Below are 22,993 nucleotides of genomic sequence, written 5' to 3' on the forward strand. Positions count from 1 at the left end.
AGACTGTTGGGTTTGTTCTTGAGGAGTAATTGGAGGCCTTCAATTATGATTCTCAACATGTGGTCCAGGCCCATTGGGAGGCCAAGTGAGTCCTCACTGGATCTCATTTGAAAGTGCAGGGTCATTGAACAGAAATATGCCTGCAAGATGTACAATTCCATAGTTTATTTTATTGCTAAGAGTCACTTAATGAGTTTTTAGGGGTTAGTACAAGTTGGTATTCATAAATTAAAATTAATGTGTTATTTGTATATATTGAGACTTTTGGGGGGTTAAGGAGTGACTGTATAATGAAGAAACAAGCAGAACATGAGGACTAAATTTTGCCGAGAACAAAAGGAGAAAGATAGGATGATAAATAGGTAGAAGATCTTTCTCATCAGATGGTAAGAACTTTGACAGCAGCAGGACGTCGGATCGGTGTTTCTCTTCAGGATCCCTACGCCTGTGATGAGCGACTCCCTTAAGCACGTGAAGTGACAATGCTAGAGTTTTGGTCAGAGTAATGGTGAAGGTAATTGCAATGCCAGCATCATGAGCTTCTCAGGTCCTTGCTCTGTTGTGGTATAGGCTGCTATACCGATTGATCGTCTAATAATGAAAAGAACTCAAGAGGGAACTAAACGAATACTGGTAGTGAGTGAGAAAAGGTATCTACATTTCTTGCTTAGAAAAGGTAAGATTATGGACAAGGGAGAGAGAGATTCAGGAGCTTCCTGAATTATGAGCGCACGCACTTAAAAGCTTTTGTCGACTCCATTTTTAAATTGCTAGGGAAACTGACCATGACTTAAAATAATTGTGTTTGTGTGCTTGGAAGCTGCAGTAAGTAAGCAAATACCAAATGAGAAAACATTGCTACATAATAATATAATAGTTAAAAATATGGGTTAGGCAGGAAGACAGACTTGGATTTCATCCTGGGCTGAGTGGCCTTCATCAAATTATTAATTCTTCATAAGCCTCAGTTTCTTCATCTGTCAAGTGGGAATGATAACTGCATTGCTTTCATAGGGCTGCTGAGTTATTAGACATAAAATAGCTAAAATTGACAGATGAAAAGTGGTCTATCAACTTTGCTTATAGATATGGATTTGCTATATATACATCAATGTTAAAAAGAATTAAATGACCTGCTTCTCTGGGTGTTCAATACAAGGGGAAATTCAGTAGCAAATTTGTGCATTAAATGAAGGTCCTGAAGTTATTTCCTGGGAACAATAATGATAATAACAACCTAGAAGTGGCCGTCTTGGATTCCCAGTGTTTTACATTGACTGATTGTTACACCTATTTAGCCAAAAGCCAATCAGGAAATCTAGGTCAGAGGAAAAAAGCAATAATAAAAATAATTTAGTTTTGCTAAAGTGATATAATTTTTGGAGAGAATATATATATTTGAGGCATAAGGTTAAAATGGCACATTTTAAGACTGGTTCTTTGATTTCAGAATCTCTGCTTCCATTTATTCCCTATCCCACCCTTTCAAACCATGGTTGTAAAGATAGCCCAGATCCCAAATTGTACAGAAGACTTTTCATAGGTATTGAATTAAATTCGTATTCATCTCATCATCCTTTTATTCTTTTCTCTCTACTACAAATTAAATATCAATATTAAAACAGTATATTTAGTGATCCAGATCAGAAGAACTTACCCCACTCATTTGAAAAGCTTTTTATAATCTAGTTTTTTCTTCATTTCACTAATCTCATCTCTATTTTAATATTACCTCTTAATTACAGTTTCCTATCACATCCTCTAATAACATCCTTATAAAAAAAACTCTTCTCTTTTGCCTTTAAGGACTCCTTAAATTTAGTAATGAAATAAAGAACTTTTTACATTTTCCTGAAAACTTTAAATTCCATATAGTTTGGAGTAAACTCCCATCCTTATAACAAGCTACTTTAAAAAACCATGAAATGGTGAAAGTCTTGACCTTTCCCAGCACAAATTCACTGGAGAAGTTAAGTATAACTTCTAAAATAATACTCTATATACTTTTATGATGCTATCATTTCTATACTTTGTGATTTTTGTGTCCATTTATACCTACACAAAATATTTTTATAAAAGTTACAAACATATCTATGGATTAAAAAGAAGAAACTAGAGGTTTAATACAAAATTCTTTTCAAGACAGGAGAAAAATCATGATCAAACCACAAATAGATATTATCCTGGGTACAGTAAGCAAATATAATAGCAAGTTTTTTGCTTTTAACAGTTTTCAAGTCTCATTATTATACGTTCAAATCAACAGAAATTTCCACATTCATCTCCCCTGATTATGCTTTCCACCTTGTACTGAAAGTTATTTCTTCCCCATTATTCTTATTCCTGTGTCCTCTTTTAATGTCCAAAAGCTGTTACTCCCCTTCCCTTTCCTCCAGCATTTCTAATGCAGGAGGCAGACCAGCCGCCCAAAGCTTGAGTCAGAAAGGCTGGAATTGGGGCCAGACGAAAACCCTGTCCCGACAAAAGCCCAATGTTCGGGCAAATGTTGCTTTTGCCTGAAAACGAGGTCAGACAAATCCAGGCTTCTACCTCCAGCCCCCTCAGGATGAAAAACTCTAACTGTCACAGCTCTCACCCTCCGTTCATGCAGCTTTTCTGAAAGGACAGAGAAGACATCCCACTACCGTATCCAGGAAGAACTGAGACCAAACTAACTTCTAAGTGGCATTTAGAGATGTTTGGAAAAGGATGTCCAAGTGCAAAATTATCATCCCCGACTCCCAAGTACTCTGTTTTCTGGTCAGAAACTGGTCAGATATTATCCCAAGCCATTAAATATATAAATACTGCTTTAAAAACAATGAAGACATTGACAATCCTTCCAGGCTACTGGGTGCTTTATTCCAGATGTGGGTAAAGTTGGGAGATGGCTCTCTTTTATTTTTATGTGTTTATATTCAATCAACAGGAATATATACTTTTGGGACTTTAAATTTTGTACTTTTTCATCAAAAGCTTGAGCTCTGAGGCAGCAGGGAGACCACACAGACTCTGAAATGTCTGTCTGATCACAAGGATGGTTTGGTGTCTAACATCCAAGGAAGGATGTCATAAATTTACCTTTATTTCCATTCCCTCCATCAAAGAGTTTATGCTTCACTTCAATGACCGTAAGAGGATTCTCTTTCCCACTCTTCTGGTGAACTATCCAATTCTCCAAGAAACATGGTAAAATGAAATGAGGTCTATTGGCATGTGTTTTTTTGAGATGCAAATAAAAGCTCTGATTTAGTGTCCTTTCAACTTTTATTCTTGGTAATCTTGAAGTTTCTGTCACAGTGGGAATTAACAAATTTCTGCATAACTAAAAATGAATAAAGAAAGGATGTGGAAAAAGTCTGAGTCAATGTTCTTGTGGCTTTTTCATCTGCAGAAGGAGATAGCAAAATAATAAGAAGCATACAATTTCCTACAATGTGTCATTTTAATGATTAGCACCTTGAGCACCATCTCATTTCTAGAAAAGAAAGATTCAGAGAGATGCTGTCTGCAGCATAAGTTTGATGCACAGCATGACTGTGCTAATTTCATCCTGCTAGTACTTCTAAGTCCTCCAAGTAACACTTTTTTTTCCCTTTTAGCCTGATTGGGGCCATAGTATTTATTAGGATTGCTATATCTCTGATCTAATGATTGAATTGTTAGATAGAAGAGCATAGGTTAATCAGAAAAACAAAGGAGACTATATATAACTTACTCTTCCTTGTTACAACTAAATACAGAAATGGCTAATTTCATACAACATAGTCTGGCATCAATTATCAACTGAGTTATTTGTACTAGCATAAAAAATAAATTTAAGACTGTGGAAGTTGCATGGGAAGGTATTTTGGTATACAAAATTAAGAAGTCACATCTTCTTTAAGGCTTTAGATTCTATTAAGTGACAGATTTAAAAAGGTTAATCCTCCTTATATTAAAAAGTATCTATGCAGTAAACATTAAAAGGAAATCACTAAAGATTTTCATTTCTCTTTAGTCTAGACCCTAAATCCTGATTATTATGAAATTATTACCATGCCATCATTTAACATTATTATCTGCTCATGTTTATGTTTCACACTAGAGACACACTTAAAACACAAAACAAAACAAAACTGACAGCCCTGTATTTCATGGCAAATGGGATTGACTTCTTAAATCAAGTGATATATTTGGAACATCCTGATGACTGTTTTCCGCAATATTGAATCAGACAGGAAGTTAAACCAAGTTTATTATTAAGATGGATGGAAACACTAGATGCACTATTTTTAACATTGTTATTTATCATTGTGGACCACAGATAAAATCAGAATTACCCATAACTTTGTAGCAGTACCAGAACCACTGTATTTTTTTAAACATTCAAACCAAATTATTATTTCTAATCATTGTATACCCAGAAATTCATACGATGCTAGAACATGGTGGAAACTCACTACATATTTTTGAAGTAAACTGAAGTGAATTAAATATTTTGTGAGGCTTTTCACCTCAGGATAGCACTTTATATACAGATTAAATAGTGAATTTGTATATAATTTTTAATGAGAACTATAATTCTTATGAGGACAGCCAAGCTTTAATAACAAAGTTCTCGGTTTACCGGTGGAAAACAACAATGCTGAGGTCCCTGGTTGGGAATTAGGCTGGGGATGTCTCATGTCACTAACTTTCATTCATTGGTCCCCCACATCCGATTACAGTGGAAGATACTGACTAGTCTTTTTGTGAGGTCTGCATACAAAGACAGGATAAGATGCCCTTACGATAAAGACATCTAGACTTAGTGATTTAGTTCACTGTAAACTTTCCTTTTCTAATTATCGTACATGCAGGTGATCATCTTTTCCCCAGTGTGACAAAACCAAAAAAAAATTCTCCATTAAATATCTTTCATGACATTTTCCAGTTTTGTCCAAGTGGATATATTTGCAATCCATTCTCTTTAGGATGGATATAAATTTTCCTAGAAAGATTTTGCGATGATTCTTGGAGAGGTTAAATAACTGCATAGCGTTTTCTTTTTATTCCAAACTTTGAGGCTAAAGAAAGATATTTCCATAGATATCTGCTGACTCACTCATATATGGGTACCTGAACAGATGCAGATATAAATCTCAGTATTTAGCCTCCTAACCTCACACTGTTAATGTCACAGAAGATTCTCTTACCTGTTTGGAAATTCACTGGGCGTTCTGATGATTTTGACTTCCATTTGTACTCCTCTTTGTGTTATTTCCTCCCCATAGCAAGACGGACTAATCAGAAAGCTTTCTAAGCCTGTGTGCTGAGATGAAGCCTTATTCAGTCACCTGGAGGTTAACTGCCTGGTACTATTTCTAGAGACATTGCTGATCCCAAGTCTACTGAAGCAGGCTGGGCATTCCCAAGAGATACACCAGGTGCTTGCTGCTTCAACAGTTTACTAGAATTGAAATTTGTGGGGATTTTTTTTTCTGGTAATTAGCAAAACCGTAAGAGGAGAACTTTATGGGCTATAGACAAGGTTGCATGGAGGATTTTTTTTTCATTCTGCCTTTTCAAAATTACATGTTCACAAGGTATTTTCATCATAAAGTTCTAAAACTTCTACTACTTCCTCCAAAGTTAAAGGACTTTACAGATATCTCATTTTAACCCTCACCTCAATTTACAAAGCAAGGATTATCATCAATCTTTTCATTGATAGGGAAATTAAAGTGATTTAAACAAAGCCCAAGTAATGAATATGGTATTCAAATACAGGCTGGTCTGATTCCATTGTTGATTTTTTTTCCCACTAACCCATATGTACACCATTATGATTTAACATAGAGGGATTTCAGATAAAATGATTGTTGTAATTATTATTATTAATGAAATATTTGGTCTGAAAAATAGGAAGGGATGAAGATCATTAAGAAACGATCTCTGTCTTTAAGGAGCGAGCAGTCTGTTAGAATAGGGTAGTCAAAACACTGGAGATTCCGTGAACTATGATCTCAATATATATGTTATGTCTAGCAAGGCTGCAATAAAACTTGATCATTTATATATAATTGGTGGTATGGTTAATTGATTTTTTTTTAAGCAACAGATCACTATCGAAGGTCTTAAAAACTGTTCATGATCTTCAATCCAGTTAATGCTCCACCTGCATATTTATTTTAAGGAAATGAATTCAATGAATAAAAAATAAACAGACTACAAAGCCTTTTCTTTGTAGTCTTAGAATAAAAAACCAGAAGCATCTTAAATAAACATCAATGCAAAAAGGCTAAGTATATTATGGCACACCAACAGCGGGTAATTGTATAATTTTTCTCTCCCTTTCCTCCATCATTAGTTCATCCTCTCTATTGGGTCTTTCTAAGTTACCTCTAAATGTGCTGTAGAACTTCTCATATTAACACAAAAGCCAAGCAAACCAAAGATCTCCTTGTCTCCTTTTCCTTACTCTCCTTTCAAACAAGGGTCTGAAAAGCGTTGTCTGTGTTCATCGTTTCCAGTTCCTCTAGTCCACCGCCCATTTACCCTGTAGCAGCTGCTGTTACACTAACCGGGATTGCTTGGTCCAGTGGTCCATTCTTCATCATCATTTTACCTGACCTACCAGCAGCCTTTCCTACAGATGGTTCTGTTTTCCTCCCTGATGCTCTTTCCTTACTGGGCTTCCAGAATGCCCTGCTTTCTTAGTTTTTTGCTTCTCACTGATCAGCCCTTTCTTGCTTACCCTCTTCATCGTTCTCACCTCTACACATTGGGAGGGTCCAGTGCTCAATTCTTCATCTTCTAAGACTAAGTGTCAAATTAACCAGGACCTCGCCTCACAACTCCAGACCTGTATATCCAGTTGCATACCCGACGTACCCACATAAATGACCATACTTGATTGGTGTGTGTTTGTTTGCTTCTTCACTGCAAGTGCTTGACTCAAGCTTTTATTGATGAGGCACCCACCTCAAAAAGGCACCCACTTCAATGGGCTGTCTCCAATAAACACATTGCCAGCCACACCACTGAAGAGCCAGGAGGCCTCCCCACGCTGAGATGCCTTTGTTTTCATGATCTTAGTTGATTTCAATAACTGACCATTTGGGCCACTTGTTTTTTCTCCTCCTTGCTTTAAATCCTGCTCTTATGTTTTAAATTCACTGATAAAGAGTAAGCTCTTGAAATCCTAGGCCCCCACCCCTGACACAATAAAAGCAAAGCCCCAGGCCCATCTGTGTATGCTGTCTTTCTCCCCTTGACCTTGCTGTGTGGCTCCAGGTGTTCTGTTTAATTTTGAGGTCCTGTACATAATAAATCTTAATTTTTTCAAAGTTTTCAAAGATTTCCTATATACCTCCTGCCTCCACATATTGCTGCAGGGCAGTATGCAATCATAATAAGAACCACAAGAGCTGGTCCAACCATGACATTGGTATTGATAGGCCAAGACCAGCACAAAACAGTTGCTAACTCCACCTTGTCTACACTGAACTTCTGAAAGCTACCCTACCCACTTCCACTCCAAATCTGCTCCTCCTTCGATTTTTTTTCCTCTCCAAAACTGGCAACTCCAGTCTTCTGTATGCTCAGGTTAAAAAAACAGCCACAATTTTTGTCTTTCTCTCATGACCCACAATTAGTAAATCCAATCAGCTCTACCTTTGAACAATATTCAGAAGACCACTATGCCCATCATCTCTCACTTAGGTTATGGCAACAGCCTCATCACTGGTCTCCCTGCTTCCACTCTGCCCTCATTGTTTATTTTCTGCACAGTCAGAACACCTTTAAACCACAAATTAGATCACATCAATAGTCTCCTCAAATCCCTGCATAGGCCCTGCTTGATGTCCCTAAAGGCATCCTCCCTCCCTTTTCCATGCTCCACCAGCCCCCGTCTTTTACTACTTTCCCCCTTATTTTACTCCTTCCCTCCTGGTCTCCTTGCCGCTCTTCAAACACAGCAAGCTCCCTGACGTCAGGGCCCTTGCATTTATTGTTTCACTGTTAGGAACCCTCTCCCTGAGATATCTGCAGGGCCCATACCTTCATTTCACTTAGGTCTCTATTCAAACACTATCTTTTCAGAGGCGCCTTCCCTAGTGAGACTATTTTTAAATATCACCATGCCCATTACCACCTACCTCCTTATCCTGCTTTCTTTCTTTTCTCAGTACTTTTCATCACTGATATATAATACTCTTTCCTTACCAGAGGTATTGTGAGATAGTAGAGAATTGGCTATTTTGCTTTCTAATGATCTACAGATCTAGACTATTCCTGGCTTCCAGCAGAAGCTCAATAAACATTTTGAATGAATGAATAAAGAGCATATTTCAATATTAGGTGAAGTATGCATACTACAAGTATGTATACTTTAAAACCATATAAATACGTCATGATCTGTTAAGTGATACAAACACATTAAAGTAATTATGAGTAAATATGATGTTATATTGTTGGGCTAATTTCCAAGATTTTTAAAATATAAAATCGTGCACATTTGGCAAGTCATACCAGCTGACAGTTGCAGAGACCGCAGCTGTTCTTTTTGCAAAATGACTAGCTTAAACCACATATCTCAGAGGAAAACAACCACAGGATTTCAGAGTTAATGCCGCCTGTGTGCATTTGAACATTATCTCCCATTCAATATAGCATACCAGTTAAGTGCAACAATTCAGAGTCAGAGACGGTCTGGGTTGAAAGCATAGCTCTTCCATGAAATAGTTAGATGACTTTGGGCTAGTTACTTAACCACTATCAAGGTCAGTATTTTTTAAAGACTTTTTTAGAGCACTTTTAGGTTCACAATAAAGTTGAGAGGAAGATACAAAGATTTCCTGTATACCTCCTGCCCCCACAGATGCATAGTCTCTCCCATGATCAACATTCCCCAACCAGAGTGGTACATTTGTCATAAGCAGGGAATTATACTTACACATCATAGTCACCTAAAGTCTATACTCCACTTTAGGCTTTACTGTCTATGGGTTTGGACAAATGCATAATGACATATATCCATCATTATAGTATTAAAGAGTATTTTCAATGCTATTTAGATAAGTCTAAATATCCTCTATGTTCCATGTATTCATTCTTCCTTCTCTCTAACCCCTGGTAATCACTGATTTTTTTTTTTACTGTCTCCACAGTTTTGCCTTTTCCAGAGTGTCATAGAGTTGGAGTCACAGAGTACGTAGCCTTTTGAGATTGGCTTCTTTCACTTAGGATTATGAATTGAAGTTTCCTCCATGTCTTTCATAGCTTTATATAGCTCATTTCTTTTTAGCACTGAAAAATATTCCATTCTCTGGATGTACCAAAATGTACTTATCCATTCACCTACTGAAAGATGTCTTGGCTGCTTCAAAGTGTTGGTAATTATGGATAAAGCTGCTATAAACATCCATGTGCAGGTTTTTGTGCTGAAGGTCAGTTTTTCTGTACCTACCTTGGAGTGTCGTTGAGGCAATTAACTGTGATAAAACTAAGAAGTTTAGCATGTTGGCATTCAATAAATATTATCATTTATTTTGTTATTATTAAGCTGGGAAGATATTTTTGCCCTTATTTTACAGATAAGGAAACTGAAATTCAAAAACCTTAAATGACAACCAGTAAGTGACAGAACCAGGGCACATAATCAGGCCTTCTTACTTTAAGTTCATGTGGCCTATTATGTCCTATTATGCTGTTGTCCTATTATGTCATGTGGCCCTTCTGCTGGAGGCAAACGAGAGCTAGACCCATTCTGCATAATATGGAAATTGATGTTTTGCTTCTCGGTGAACTTTTCTGTCATATCTCTTATGTAGATCATAATTTACACTGAATTTTATCCACATACTAGCTCCTATAATATATCACAAGGTAATTATGTTTCCTTGCTAATGAACTATGTAACAGTGTTTGAAGGGATGAGGGAAGTGAGCCAGCTAGTTCAGCCAGATATGTTGTCTCTAGATCACCTCAGGCACCAGATGAATGTTCTGGAATCAAACATGAAATTTTGAAAATCCACATGTAGTCATGTTACTGAAAAAACCTTTTGTAAAAGATGTTTTTTGAGAAACTTAGCTGCCCACAATACAGAATTTATATGAGAATGACCATGAAATAAGGGTGCATCCACATGGGGATTCATCAAATCTGTCATAACTAGAAGACTGATAAGTTAGAAGTAACTATGTGTCTAATTCACATAAGACCCAAATGAGGGTTGGGTCTCAAAAGACAGATTTAAGAACAATGGACTGGAGGGAAATGCTAGAGGAGGGAAGAGGAGTGTAGGTCTAGGCTTGTGACAGAATTCTGGGTAAATAAAGCCTGAAATAAAAAAAACAAAACATCATTTTGGGCACATACATAACTGAGGAACACACAAAAATGGAAGCAGGAGAGAAATTCCCTTCCTTTGGTGCTATCGAGAGCAAAGCTTTGGCCCACAGAGGGCTCCGGCAGCCATGCACACAGGTCCTCAATGAGGTGACACGGCAGCAATCAGAGAACAGTGTCCTCCGGGCAGGTATCAATGGCATCAGCATCAGTCCTGGAAGCCTCCATGTGGACACAGTCAGATATCACACCTGCCAACAGCTATGGCAACTTCAAGGCACAGAGAACCCCAGAGTGGGTGACCCCAGGGATTAACAGCTGGAAACTTCTGTATGTCATCTTATGAGAAAGTTGATGTCTTCTTATATTTTCAGCAAATACCAGGGTGGAAGAACTAAAGATTACTGGAGAGCTGGTCACAGTGCTTATGTGTGAGGAGGTGGGCAGCAGGGAAATTACCAGAAATCTCTGTTCTAATGCAAGTCTCACCACCACACTGGTAGAACTAAGGCAATATGGGTCTCTTCCGACTTTTGGGGTGCCACATACTCTAACATGCTCTTCTCTCTGTCACTTGCTACTTCTCTCACTCTCATCAGTCAGATTTCAGTTTAAATGACCCTCAGGTCATTTTTATACCCCTGATTTAAATTAGATTTCCTATTCCTTAGGCTGAAATTCTTCCTAAAGATAATGACTATTATGAAGTATCACACAAAGTCTCAAGAAGTTCAACAATCAGGATGCTGGAATAGCTTCAGAAGAGAATAATAAGAAATGAAATCAATCTTTGATGATTTCCTAACAAGCCCTGCATAAAAATTTCACAGTAACTGTAGAATACAATAACATAAGTTTTCTTTCATTGACTATCTGAGATGAAATTCACATTTGTTATTAACTCATTGGAATTCTCCTGAGTATATTATTTTTCAACTTTGTATTACAATATGGTAAACATGTAGCTGCATCACTTGTTATTCAAACACTGTATATATCATTTCTCTTTGTATAGCACTGAACTTGAGAAATACATGAGAACCTCCAAATTTATTGTTCCCTCTCCTCCAAAAACAATGATAAAGTTTCATAATTTAGTTACATCAGTAGAGTAATTCTTCATATAAAAAGAAAAATCTTAAATATTTCTGGTAGTCAAATGTATCTTATTTGATGTGCTTTCTTTACAGGGTCCAATTTTTGAGTACTGCTGGCAGTCATGTATTTTGAGGAAGTTAAATAATAAATCTCAAAAAACATTGGCTTGAGTCCTATATACACAAAATGTATTTAGTAGATTTTTAATAACAGATAAGATGTCTTTTATTTTATCTGGACACTCTGAGGTAGGCTCAATAAAAGCAAGTTATGTGAACCACATAGGAGTGGATTTTTTTTATATTACTTGTAAACAAGTATTGACTCCATGACTTTGAATTAGATCTTACCCAGTGCCAGTTGGCATCTTTAAGGAAAACCAGATATGTGATTTGTAAATATGTTTTGGTTTAATATGGTCAGTAATTTAATAACACTGAAGATTATGAAAACTAAGGAAAATCACATGCATATCAACAAATTCATTAGACTCCTTCAATGAATCTGAAAGTGATTTACCAAGATAGGAAACACAAATGTAGAATACAAGATAGAAAACACAAATGGAAGAATTCTCTACCATTTGAGAATTTATATTATTAGGGAATCATAATAAACACTAAGGAAATGAAAAAGTAAATTAAATGCCATATAGGCTGTGTCTTCACATAAAAATAAACCCATTTGATTAAAAAACATTTAATTTAATCAGGATGATAATGTCTGATCCATCCAATCAGGATCATAATGAACACACTATAAAATCAAGCAATAACTAATCACAGAGTATGAATAAGTCATGTTCCACTCTTTGCTCTTGCTTGCTCTGCACTATTTCTTTGGGGCTGCTGTTCGCTTTGTTTCCCTGGATGGATGTTTACTTGATTCCTCAACAAATATTTGTGGAGCTTCTAATAAATGTGAAGCATTGTATATGTTGGGAATACATGTTATTAAGGTTGTTAAGGCACTGTCTCTGCCCCCACAGCCCTTTCCTGCTCTTATTAAAGGCAAATCCCTCCATTTATGCTCCTATCCCCTGACATATTCTCAAGAGGTTTCCTCCTTTTCTGTCTTCTGTATCATCAGTTTCTTCCTTGCTACTGAATTAGTCCTAAAAGCATATAAATATGTATAAGCCATCTTGAAAATTAAGCCTTCTTAGAGTCCACATCTCTCTCTATTCATTGTCCATTTATTTGTTTCTCAACATATGAAATATTTTCAAGCAAGTCATCTGTGCTCTCTGCCCCATTTTTATCTCTTTTTCACTCTTTCACCACTCTCATCTGACGCTGACCCAATCAACTGAAAGGAAGCTGTCTTGTCAGATCATCAGTGGCTTCCACGCTGCCAAGTCCAGTGGATACTTTGAATCCTCATCTGATTCTCAGCAGCTGTTTGGCACAGTTGGCTACTCATTCCTTCCTGAAACTTTCTCCTATTAGCTTCTGTGGCATTATAGTCTCCCAGCTTTTCTCTCACTTCCGTGGTATCCCTTCTCTTCTTTGCTGACTGTTCTTCCACCCAATTTCTAAATGCTGATGGGACTTAGGGTTCTTTCCTGGTTGCTTTATATTTTTCATCTATGCTCTTTCTCTAGGAAATATTTATCCAGGCCCAAGCTTTCCATTCTCTTTAAAAGCCAATGTTTCCCAAATATCTATCTCCAGCCCCAGCCTTTCCTCTGAGTTCCATAGACTCATATATCTAACTGCTACCTGTTATCTCCCTCGGGATGTCTAAAAGGAATCTCAAATTTAGTATGCCCAAAACTGAGACTCTAATTATTCTTAAACCTGTTGTTTGTCTAACTTTCCCATTTTAGTAAATGGAATCACTAAGCATCCATTGCACAAAATAACAGTCTGGGAAACACTGGTGAATCCTGTCTTTCACTCATCTACCACCCCCACTCCAACCTCAAGATCTGTCAGTTCTGCCTTTAATACAAAATACATCTTCCCCTTTTGATCTGTCTCCACTGTCAGAACCAAGTACAGCCACCATTATCTCTTTCTAGGGATACTATTATAGCATCTCTGCTTCCATTCTTGTCCCTTTCCAATCCATTCACACAGCATCAAAAGAGATTTATTTTTTTTAATGTAAATAAGATCACATCTATTCCATGAAAAAAACTCCTAAGGCTTGTCTCCTACTGCTTTTAGAATAAAGCCCCAGCTTCTTACCATGGTCTACAAAGCCCTACATATTAATGACTCCAGCTTACTTCCCTAGTCTCATCGCCCTCTTTTGCCAATGCTCCAGCCACAAGCGCATCCTTTCTGCTCTGCAAACCTTTGCCCTGGCTCTTCTGTTTGTAAAGTTGTTCTGCCAAATCTTGATATGTTGCTTTATTCTCATTCTTCAGGTCTTGGCTCAATGTCCATCCTCATGGTAACCACTCTGACCATCTTATCTAAAGAAGCATCAGCCCATCCTAATCTCTTAGACTCAGTGTGTTTCTTTCATACTTCTTATTACAGTCTCTAAGGATGGCATTTAGGCATTCACTTTATATACATATAGAAATTCATATATATTTACAAATACCTACATTTGTCTGGATGTTAGCAATACAAGCATCAAGCCACACTGTCTCGTTCACCCTGGTTCCCATAATAGTACTTAGCACATCAATAGGTGCTCACTAAATTTTTGCTGAACAGACAAATGGAAGCAAAGAGGAAATAATAAAGGGTGGAAGGAAACAGAAAATTTTAACAAACTGTCTAGGGCATAATTCCCTGGTAAACAAAGTACAGTGGGCTTCATGAGCACCTTCTAAGAGCACCTAATCCTTCCAACAGGGGAAGAAAAGTCGAATGTCCATTTATGTCCCTGACCACACCTGTACACACTAATCTTTACTTCAAATAACATCCCTATAGTCCAAACTACACCATTTAGCCTTGTAGGTAAATCTATATGCCTATGTTAAAAGTGTATACACATATACCCTATGTGTGCTGTATGTACCTACATTAAATAAAACACACCCAAATCTAGACATACCACCACACCATGTATTATTTTATAACCACCTGAGTATGATGTTCTTATTTCATTATCACAACTTAAGATTCTGATTGAGGTCTAAGCATCACATGTTTATTTCCTCTAAAATAAAGGATTATCTTTATATATTGAATCTTAGCAACATAATGTCTCAGAGAAGTTGGGAACCATGGGAGAAGTTTGCTCCTTAAACAATGTCCAAGTATGATACTTCTATTTCTTTGGCACTCGAGATATTATATCACTGACTTTTTTCATATTGTGGATATTTATGGTCACATGGATATGTATATATTTCAGGTGTGTATCAAAGGTTTGCTAAGCAACAAAGTCAACTCTTTCTGAGAAATAAACATCAGAAAATATCCTTGCTGATTACAATAAAAGAGCACTTCAAAAGTTTGTTGTATAAATCATTTCAAGGAAGTGGTTCTTCATTAAAAAAAGGCCAGTACAAACTCTGGTATGTAAATTTACAGCACCCAAAACAATCCATGTCATGCATACTTTGTCACACAGCAGGACAGGTCATGGGGCAGAATCTCAGAGAGCCGGAGCAATCAGGCTGCTCCACCAGGCCTTTTAATCAGCAGCTTGTCATAAATAACATCACAGGTGACTTAGAAGAAGCCAGTGGTCACAACGATAATACAGGAAAGCCTGGAGATTTCTGATCTCTCTAAAGTCCAGGTTACCTACCTACCTGGAGGTCCAGCAAGCATCTGGGAACATGACACCCACACTGGAATGTGCTGCAGGGACAGCACAGCTTAAGGCTGTAGTGAATGTGGACACAGCCAATGGTCTGACTGTTCTGCTAAAACAGAATCCCAAACCTAACAAAGAATAGTGATAAGAAAATACTGGGGTGTATTATCTGAGCACTGCCTACCTCTCCCAACTTGTCTAAACCACTTTTCCTCTTGCCCATTCATTCAGGCACAGTGTTCTCCTCCAGACTGTGGCTGTAGAGTTTGATTATGAAATCCTTGAGTACTTACAGAATGAGATACAGTATCAAAGAGAGAGGAACAGCTGACACACTAGTCCAGTGACTGGGGCAGAAGAAGACAGGGCCAAGGGGAGGAATAAGGAGAAATTTGAATTTACAAGGTCTTATATCAACAAAAATAATGAGAGCTAACACTTTGGTAGCACTTGCTATGTTTCAGTCACTCTAAGTGCTGACCCTTGACACACTGACCTAATTAATCTTCGCAACAAACTCATGAGGTAGGTAAATTATTTACTAATTGACTAATGAGGAAACTGAGGCTCAAGATAATTAATAACTTTCCCAAGCTCACATGTCTGTTGAGTCACAAACATTCTTCCCCTAAACACCACACACACACATTTGCAAATGGGATTCATTAACATGGAGAAAATCATATTTAAATTAGTTTTCATGGCAGTTTTTAAAAAGAATTACTGTGGCACAGTAGAATGAGAAATGAATGAGAATATAATAACATATCATAAAATATAAAGATTTAGATTATGATCCTGGATCTTCCACTAATTGTATGCACTGGGCAGTCACTTTGTATCTCTGGAGTAGAGCTTTTTTAGCTTTAAATGGATAGAGTTGGATTCTATAATCTTAAAGATCATGGTTAATTTTATGCATCAATTTGATTGAGCCACAAGCAGCCTAGATATGTGGTTGAAGATTATTCTGGGTGTGTTTATGAGGGTGTTTCTGGATGAGATTAACATATGAATTGGTTGACAGAGTAAAGCAGATTGTTCTCCCAAGTGTCCTTGGGCCTCATCCAATTTGTTGAAAGTCTGAATGGAACAGAAAAGCTGAGTAAGAAAGAATTTGCTTTCTCTGCTTATCTGTCTTCAAGCTGTCACACTGCTCTGCTTTAGGACTCAGATTCAGACTGGAACTTACAGCACTGGCTCTCCTGGAACTCAGGCCTTCAGACTCATACTGAGATGACACCACTGGCTTTTCTGGGTCTCTAGCTTGCCAACTATAATCTTAAACCTTCTTAGCCTTCATAGCCATGTGAACCAATTTCTTATAATAAATCTTTATTACATAAATATACATATATCTACATCCTATTGGTTGTGGTTCTCTGGCAAACTCAGATTAACATACAGTTTTTCAATATGTTTTGATTAAACTCTTCTTTCTCCCACATTTCCCTTGTATTTGTAGAAGGTTTTGGCTTTCATCCTGTAGACATAAGGGTGAAAACAGATGGTGTGGAAACATAGCAGGGCAGACTGTGGTTGCCAGATTGAGAGACTATATATCAGAAACCTGAGGGAGTCAGTTCTTTCGCCCACAGTGCTGAGCAGAATGCTTGTACAACCAAAATAGTTGTCACCTTCTACTTTAGCTCCCTTGTCCGACAGCAAAGAAAAAAATACTGGGTTACATAGAGTTCACACTGAAACGAAATGAATGCTAATGCTAAAGAGTTACCAAATTATTCACAAAATACCATCCACACCAGCTTACAACAGCTATCTTTGCAGACAAAATTTGTTAAATGAATACAACTGCACAAAGAGTAATATTTTCACATATTTCACCTTTTATGATTCATAATATACTGTTTCATTTACTCCATTAAGCAAGGATGAGCAAATTATGTTGAGAAAAGCTGTGCAGAAGAAGTGAAGTGTGAGATTTTAATCGATATATAGTTATTGGAATCAGGTATATGATACAATAGTTAAAATAGCTCTACATATTAATGTCAGTGACGGGGTAGTGAATGCACTCTTATTCTTTTTGCAAACACCTATCAGGTAATAATTAAGAAACAAGTCATGTTAAAGTAATGGGATCTTAGAGATCATGCCATTTTATCTCTCTCTATTTACAGATGCATTTTACTAAACTCAGAGGAGGGTATCTTCCCATCTGAGATCACACAACAATTGAGAGATCTGGGGCTAGACCCAGGTTTTCAGATTTCCGTGCTAGAAATCCCTTCCCCTTACTTGCAATATTTCAGTGAGTGTCTATATTTCGAGACATAGCTTTTCAATATATGAATCTGTACAAAAAATAAATAACTGCCTTCAGCATTGAATAAAATTTCTTCCAGTATGGTGCCTTGGAAATTTCTTTAAAAAAATTAGGCCTGGAATGGCAACATAAATGTAACTTTTGGTCACATGTCAGAATGACTACTTTAACTCATGAGAATGAATGATAATTTGGGTGAATTATTATCATGTACATTTGGTTTATATCACATGTCTACATAGGGTGCAAGTCTAATGTAATAAGATTAAACTGTTAATTTTGTCTTCAAAACCCAAATTTAGGAAGAATGTATTTCATGTCTTAATAAGTAAATTTGTGGTTGAGGAGTCAGGCTGCAGTTTTGTCCCTGAAGCCCTTGCTGTCTGCCATGTATGGCATTAAGGCAAGTTAAATTGCTGCATTGTCCCCACAATCCCTGCAACATGCCTGCAAATTTCATCACTTCAATACCTCCTGGAGCCAATGGGGTCCAAGGAACTCTTCTGGGATGGGGAGGTGGCAGCTTCAGATCCCAGAGACATGCACTATGGGGAAATAACCAAAAGAAGCATCCTCTGGGATTGCCAGATCAATACCAAGTTCAAATGTCCCAAGTTGGTATTAAATCAAAGAGGAAACACTGAGAAGCAGCAGCATGTGAATTCAAGTCGGTAGAGGCCTCGCTCCAAACATGTGGGGCTTGAAGCTTGTGGTAAGAAGCTGTCTGGAAGATCCACTAGACCATGGGGTGGGAATTTCTTAATATAGCTCCTATGCACTCTAATAAGGGAATTCTGGGGTCTTGTTAAGAAGATGAGAATGTTCATAAAGAAACAGAATAGGACCATGGGGAAGTAAAATACGGAAAAAGATAGTGTCTGAGTAAAAAGATTTTCTATCATCCCCTTTCACCAAGCAAAAGATAGAGCAGTTTCTTCTTTCGAAGTGTAATTAGGTCATTTCTACATATTTGATAGGAAAACCTAGAATTGACAATCATTCTACAGAACTATTTGTTATTCCTCTTCCTGACTGCTGTTAAAATGTGTGTGTGTGTGCGTGTGTGCTTACATGCATGGTGGGACTATGGTAAGAGGCGCTTAAGGTGTAAAATGTAAGGAGGCACTCAGTTGAATTGAGGTCAAGCATTTGGCATTATGGTGATTAGAAACGGGATTAGATAAGAATCATACAGTCTGCTTGCATGGCCTTGAGAGTGAGTGCCTCTTTCCATTTTGTGCCTTCAGTTCCTCTGCTGCCTCACTCTAGTCCTGGCCCTCTGTGTGTGTGTGTGTGTGTGTGTGTGTGTGTGTGCAGGCATGCATGTGTGTGTGTGTATAAACTCCAGATTTGGGTCTTTGACTCTTGCTACGCTTCTTATAGTTAGGTTGGTTAGGGTTATTTTGTTGTAGCATTTAAAAATTTCTGATGCTACTTCCTTACATAAGTGGTAAACTCACTCACACTTCCTAGTAATACTATTTCAATATCCCTATAGCTCTTTACAATTGAAGAAAGTTTGCCAGAGGACACACAGGAAGTTAACAACAGAAACGGGATTAGAATTGGTCTGTTTCTTGGTTCTGTGCTTCCACCACACTACCCGCGGTCTTCACATCCTGACAGGCTGTTGACAGCCTTGCCGAATGGGGGAACATGCTGGGAGCCACAGGCCATTGCCCTGGTGATGGTAGAAACTGGAGTTCCAAGATGAGTGCTTGCAGAAGAAGAAAATATTATTTTTTTCAGCCATTGCTGAAATTTCCAAAAATAGTGTAAAGAAAAGTAATAAAGATCATTCATATTTTCAGTAAAAGATAGCAACTAGGATTTTATTTGTCTCTCCCCAGGCTTATTTTCTCATATATAAACAAGATATTATATATTCTTTTTATTCTTTATTACTTTTAAAAGAAATAGGTTTATACTCACTATAACATTCTCCCTTGTTTTCACTTAATGTATTATTCCATTTCATTTTCTCAGTCAAAAATATTATATATCTTATCATTACATACATATTTTAAAATTTAATTAGTCTACATGGATGGATATTTATGATATTTCCATTTTATTCTGCATTATTTGTGTACTTCTGCTATTATTTTCTTAGGATTTATAAAATCAGAATTAATAGATCAAAATCTAAGATTTTTTGAGAGGCTTTTGATGATTTTGCCAAGTTGCCTTCCAGAGAGGTTGTAAAATGTTCATTTCCACTGACAGTTTATTAGTGTGGAACTGACTGCCTTTGAACTAATGCTTTTCTACGTTTGAGATAAACCCATCCATGTTAAATTTCTACTGCCACCATGTGTCACTGGTTACTCTTATTCCTAGAGCCATGAAATACTGACATCAGTTAATTTATTCATGCATTTTTTCTTCAAATATTTGTGTGTACATAGTGAGTTTTTAAATATGTATGAGATAGATCCTCCCTCAAAAACTTATCTGAATTTGACAAACATCAACTAATCTGAGGCACTGGTTTAAAGTCATGGGTTATCCCCTTTAATCATCACAATAACCCAATGGGGTTGATGCTATTACTGTTCCGGCTGCATAGATGAGGAAGCTGAGATGCATTGCTCAAGATAGCATGGCTTTTAAATGGCGGAACTGAGATTTAAATCTGGCAGTTAGACTCTAGAGTCTATGCCCTTAACCACTATGTTACACGTCTAAAAGATATACATTAATAAAGAAGTCTAATATGAGAAAACTATGCATGGGTAAAATCATAATATTCCAGAATCTCTTGCCTGGCTTTAGGACATCTCCATATGAACAGGTGTTACCGAGGGGTGGAGAGAAGTAGTTCATCTCCATATCAATGGAAAATTACCTGGGCGACTGTGGGCTTATCTGAACCTGGGAGGTTGGAGGGAGGTCTCGCTTCTGCTGGAGCAGGAGAGTGTTGGCACCTGGACTGCAGTTTGTAAGCAATAAATGGGTTTTAAATTTCACTTCTCCTTTTGTCTGATTTCAGTTTCAGCTAGGTATTTTGCCCCGGGCTTTCCTCTCCCTGGAGCTACACTGTGTGGTAAGACAGTGTATGGGGGTCCTGGTCAGAAACAGAATGTGGCATGTAATTGTTTCAAAGCAAAACATTCTTTACCTGGTAATAGATCCAAACTGCCGATATGGTCTCTGCCCTGGCCCAGTGGTGTGAACCAGGCATTGAGCCTGTAGTTCTGGCCTCCTCAGATCCGCTGGGTTTCTTATCCACACAGGCCTGAGCTGACCGACCAACTACAGACATGACTTCATGAGGGACTAGGGAGAAGCTGGGAGCTGTGCCCACCCACTTGTCCCCCAATCCTGGGCATATCCCTGGCACTGCGTGACTGACGGCTTGGGGGTCATCTGTAAACATGCCACCTTGAACTGAATCTGAGTCATCATTCTTTTCAGTCTTGGAATCTGAACTAGGAGTTTGGATCTGTCCTGCTCACCCACTCCAAAAAAGGACCATGATAGTTAAAAATACTGTAATAGTTCAAAAGACAGCTAGGGTGATCAGGGATGATCCCACTCCATAGCCTGATGGGGTGAGCCTCGCTGGGAAGAACTTCAGTTTGGAAAGGGATGGCGAGGACATTTCAATAGAGTCCATCATAGGGGGCATTGCAGGGCTAAAGAGGGTTGTGTTGGGGGGTGATAAGAAACACAGTTTGACCAAAGGTATTGGCGTATAGCGGGGTATAGTGGGAGGAAAAAATAAACAAGCAAATTATCAAAAACCTAAATTACCAGACTCTAGAGCTTGATTATGATTTTGATTTTGTAGGTTCTGAGAAACCACTGAAAGTTAAACTATTTAGCACAGCAATAAAAGTCCTTTCTGGATGAATCTCAAAATCCCTTTGTAAATTCTCGGCACACAATTTCCCTACCAACACATTTATGTATTCCCTTAGAGCCCTCCATACCATCCTACCATTTGGTTCTGCCTCAAATATGCCATGTTATTTTATATCCCCAGGCCTTGCTTTCACTTATTCTGTTATGAATCATTTTGTAGCCCTCAACTCCTTTATCAAATCTTACTTATCCTAAAAGCCCCTGCCTCAGTGTTCCTTCCATGATATCCTTATTCCACATCAGAAATTGCTCTTTTCCCCTTCTACAGCTAAGATTCTTCCTCATTCAGTTGGTCTATGTAGAGATGTTACTGGGAGACTGACCCAACAGCAACCCCCAAGGCCCATTTTTCTCCCTTGCCACTTCCCACAGAGGGGTTGGAAAAACTAAGTACTCATTTGTGCAGCCTTCCTTACAGCTAAGTGTGCTCACATGGCACAGCTCTGACATGTTTGCAAGGCACTTAATATGAAGCTTATGCTTCCTTATAAAAGAGACAGGCACCAGAGAGGGCTTCTCAACCTCTGCCTCCTGCTTTGAACACTACCGTGATGCTAAGAGATGTTTCAGGTGCCTTGCAATCAGGAAGTGGAAAGCATGAGGCCAGAAGCACACGCCAGAGGGCAAAGCACAGGGGAGGGACACTGTTGAACTACAGCATCTGACCAGTATGGCTCATTTACAGATTTCTTACATGCGAGAAATTAAAACTATTTATTGCACAAGACTTTGTTAATTGCATTTTCTGTTCCTTGCTGCTGAAGGTGTTCTTAATGGCTACAGTCTACATACCCATCTTAACAACTAGATTACACATTTTTGGTTCAATATATTTTAAATTTCTTGGAGAAAAGTTTTCAAATGTCTTTATCTTTGGAGCCACTTTTTATTGCCCAACCCTTAGCACAGACACTCAATAAGTGCTGAGTTGATCGAATATAGTTTAATCTATCAATATGATCAAGTAAGAGGGAGGGAGAGGGAGAAACTAAACGTAACAGGGAAATACATACCACCTAGTGCTGTACTTTCTTTAAGGATATTCTGTGAAGCCCGTTTTTAGAGCTTACATTTTCCCTTGTTGACTTATTATTGAAGCTGGACAAAGCTGAACTCAGGATGTTAGTGAGCCCATTTCCACCTTATTTAGTGAACTTTGGAATGGAAGGCATAGAGTAATTTGCTTTTGTAAGATATCACACAAGGAAAAGATAGATAACTAGCAGCAGTCTTGTAAATACAGCTGGACTTTAACAGCAATGTCACCAGGTCTCACTATCACTCCTTGTTTGCACTATTCCCCTATGAATACGTCCAGGTTAGCATCTGCTGCGTTCGTTAAACCCTAAAGATCCAACCACAAGTTATTTTTAGGACTTCTACCCCAGTAAAAACTTTGTCTAAAATTAATAAGCAATTGCTGCCATTGAATGGGAGGACACCAAACACATTTACACCCTAGAATTTATTTTATAGAAGCCAGCTATTAAATGTCAAATGGTGCAAGTGCCCAGTACATTTTGTAATTGTAATGATATTAAAAATATTTAGTTTTTAAAAATGATTGATTGGTTCTTCCCCAGAGGTCTTTTATTTTCTTGGTATGCACAAAATCAACAGCAAAAGGTTAATATGCATTCTTCTTTAAAATAACCATGTGATTTTTTTTTAACCATTTACTTAAGCTTTAAAGGA

General features: G+C 37.7%; 1 protein-coding gene across 5 annotated transcripts in view; it reads right to left on the bottom strand.

The window, feature by feature from the left end:
* The window catches only part of PTPRR (protein tyrosine phosphatase receptor type R), a 236,929-nt gene that overhangs the window by 130,423 nt on the left and 83,513 nt on the right, over positions 1-22,993 (bottom strand). Inside the window, exon 1 of one of the 5 annotated variants that reach the window (XM_037000348.2) lies at positions 5,178-5,275. The exons of the other annotated variants lie outside the window; for them this stretch is intronic. The gene's annotated coding sequence lies outside the window, so the exon portion shown is untranslated. Of the gene's footprint in view, positions 1-5,177; positions 5,276-22,993 lie in introns of those variants that run through there. 5 annotated transcript variants of the gene reach the window in all.

The sequence above is a fragment of the Manis javanica genome, chromosome 10 (genome assembly GCF_040802235.1).
Source record: "Manis javanica isolate MJ-LG chromosome 10, MJ_LKY, whole genome shotgun sequence".
Classification (NCBI taxonomy): Eukaryota; Metazoa; Chordata; class Mammalia; order Pholidota; family Manidae; genus Manis; species Manis javanica.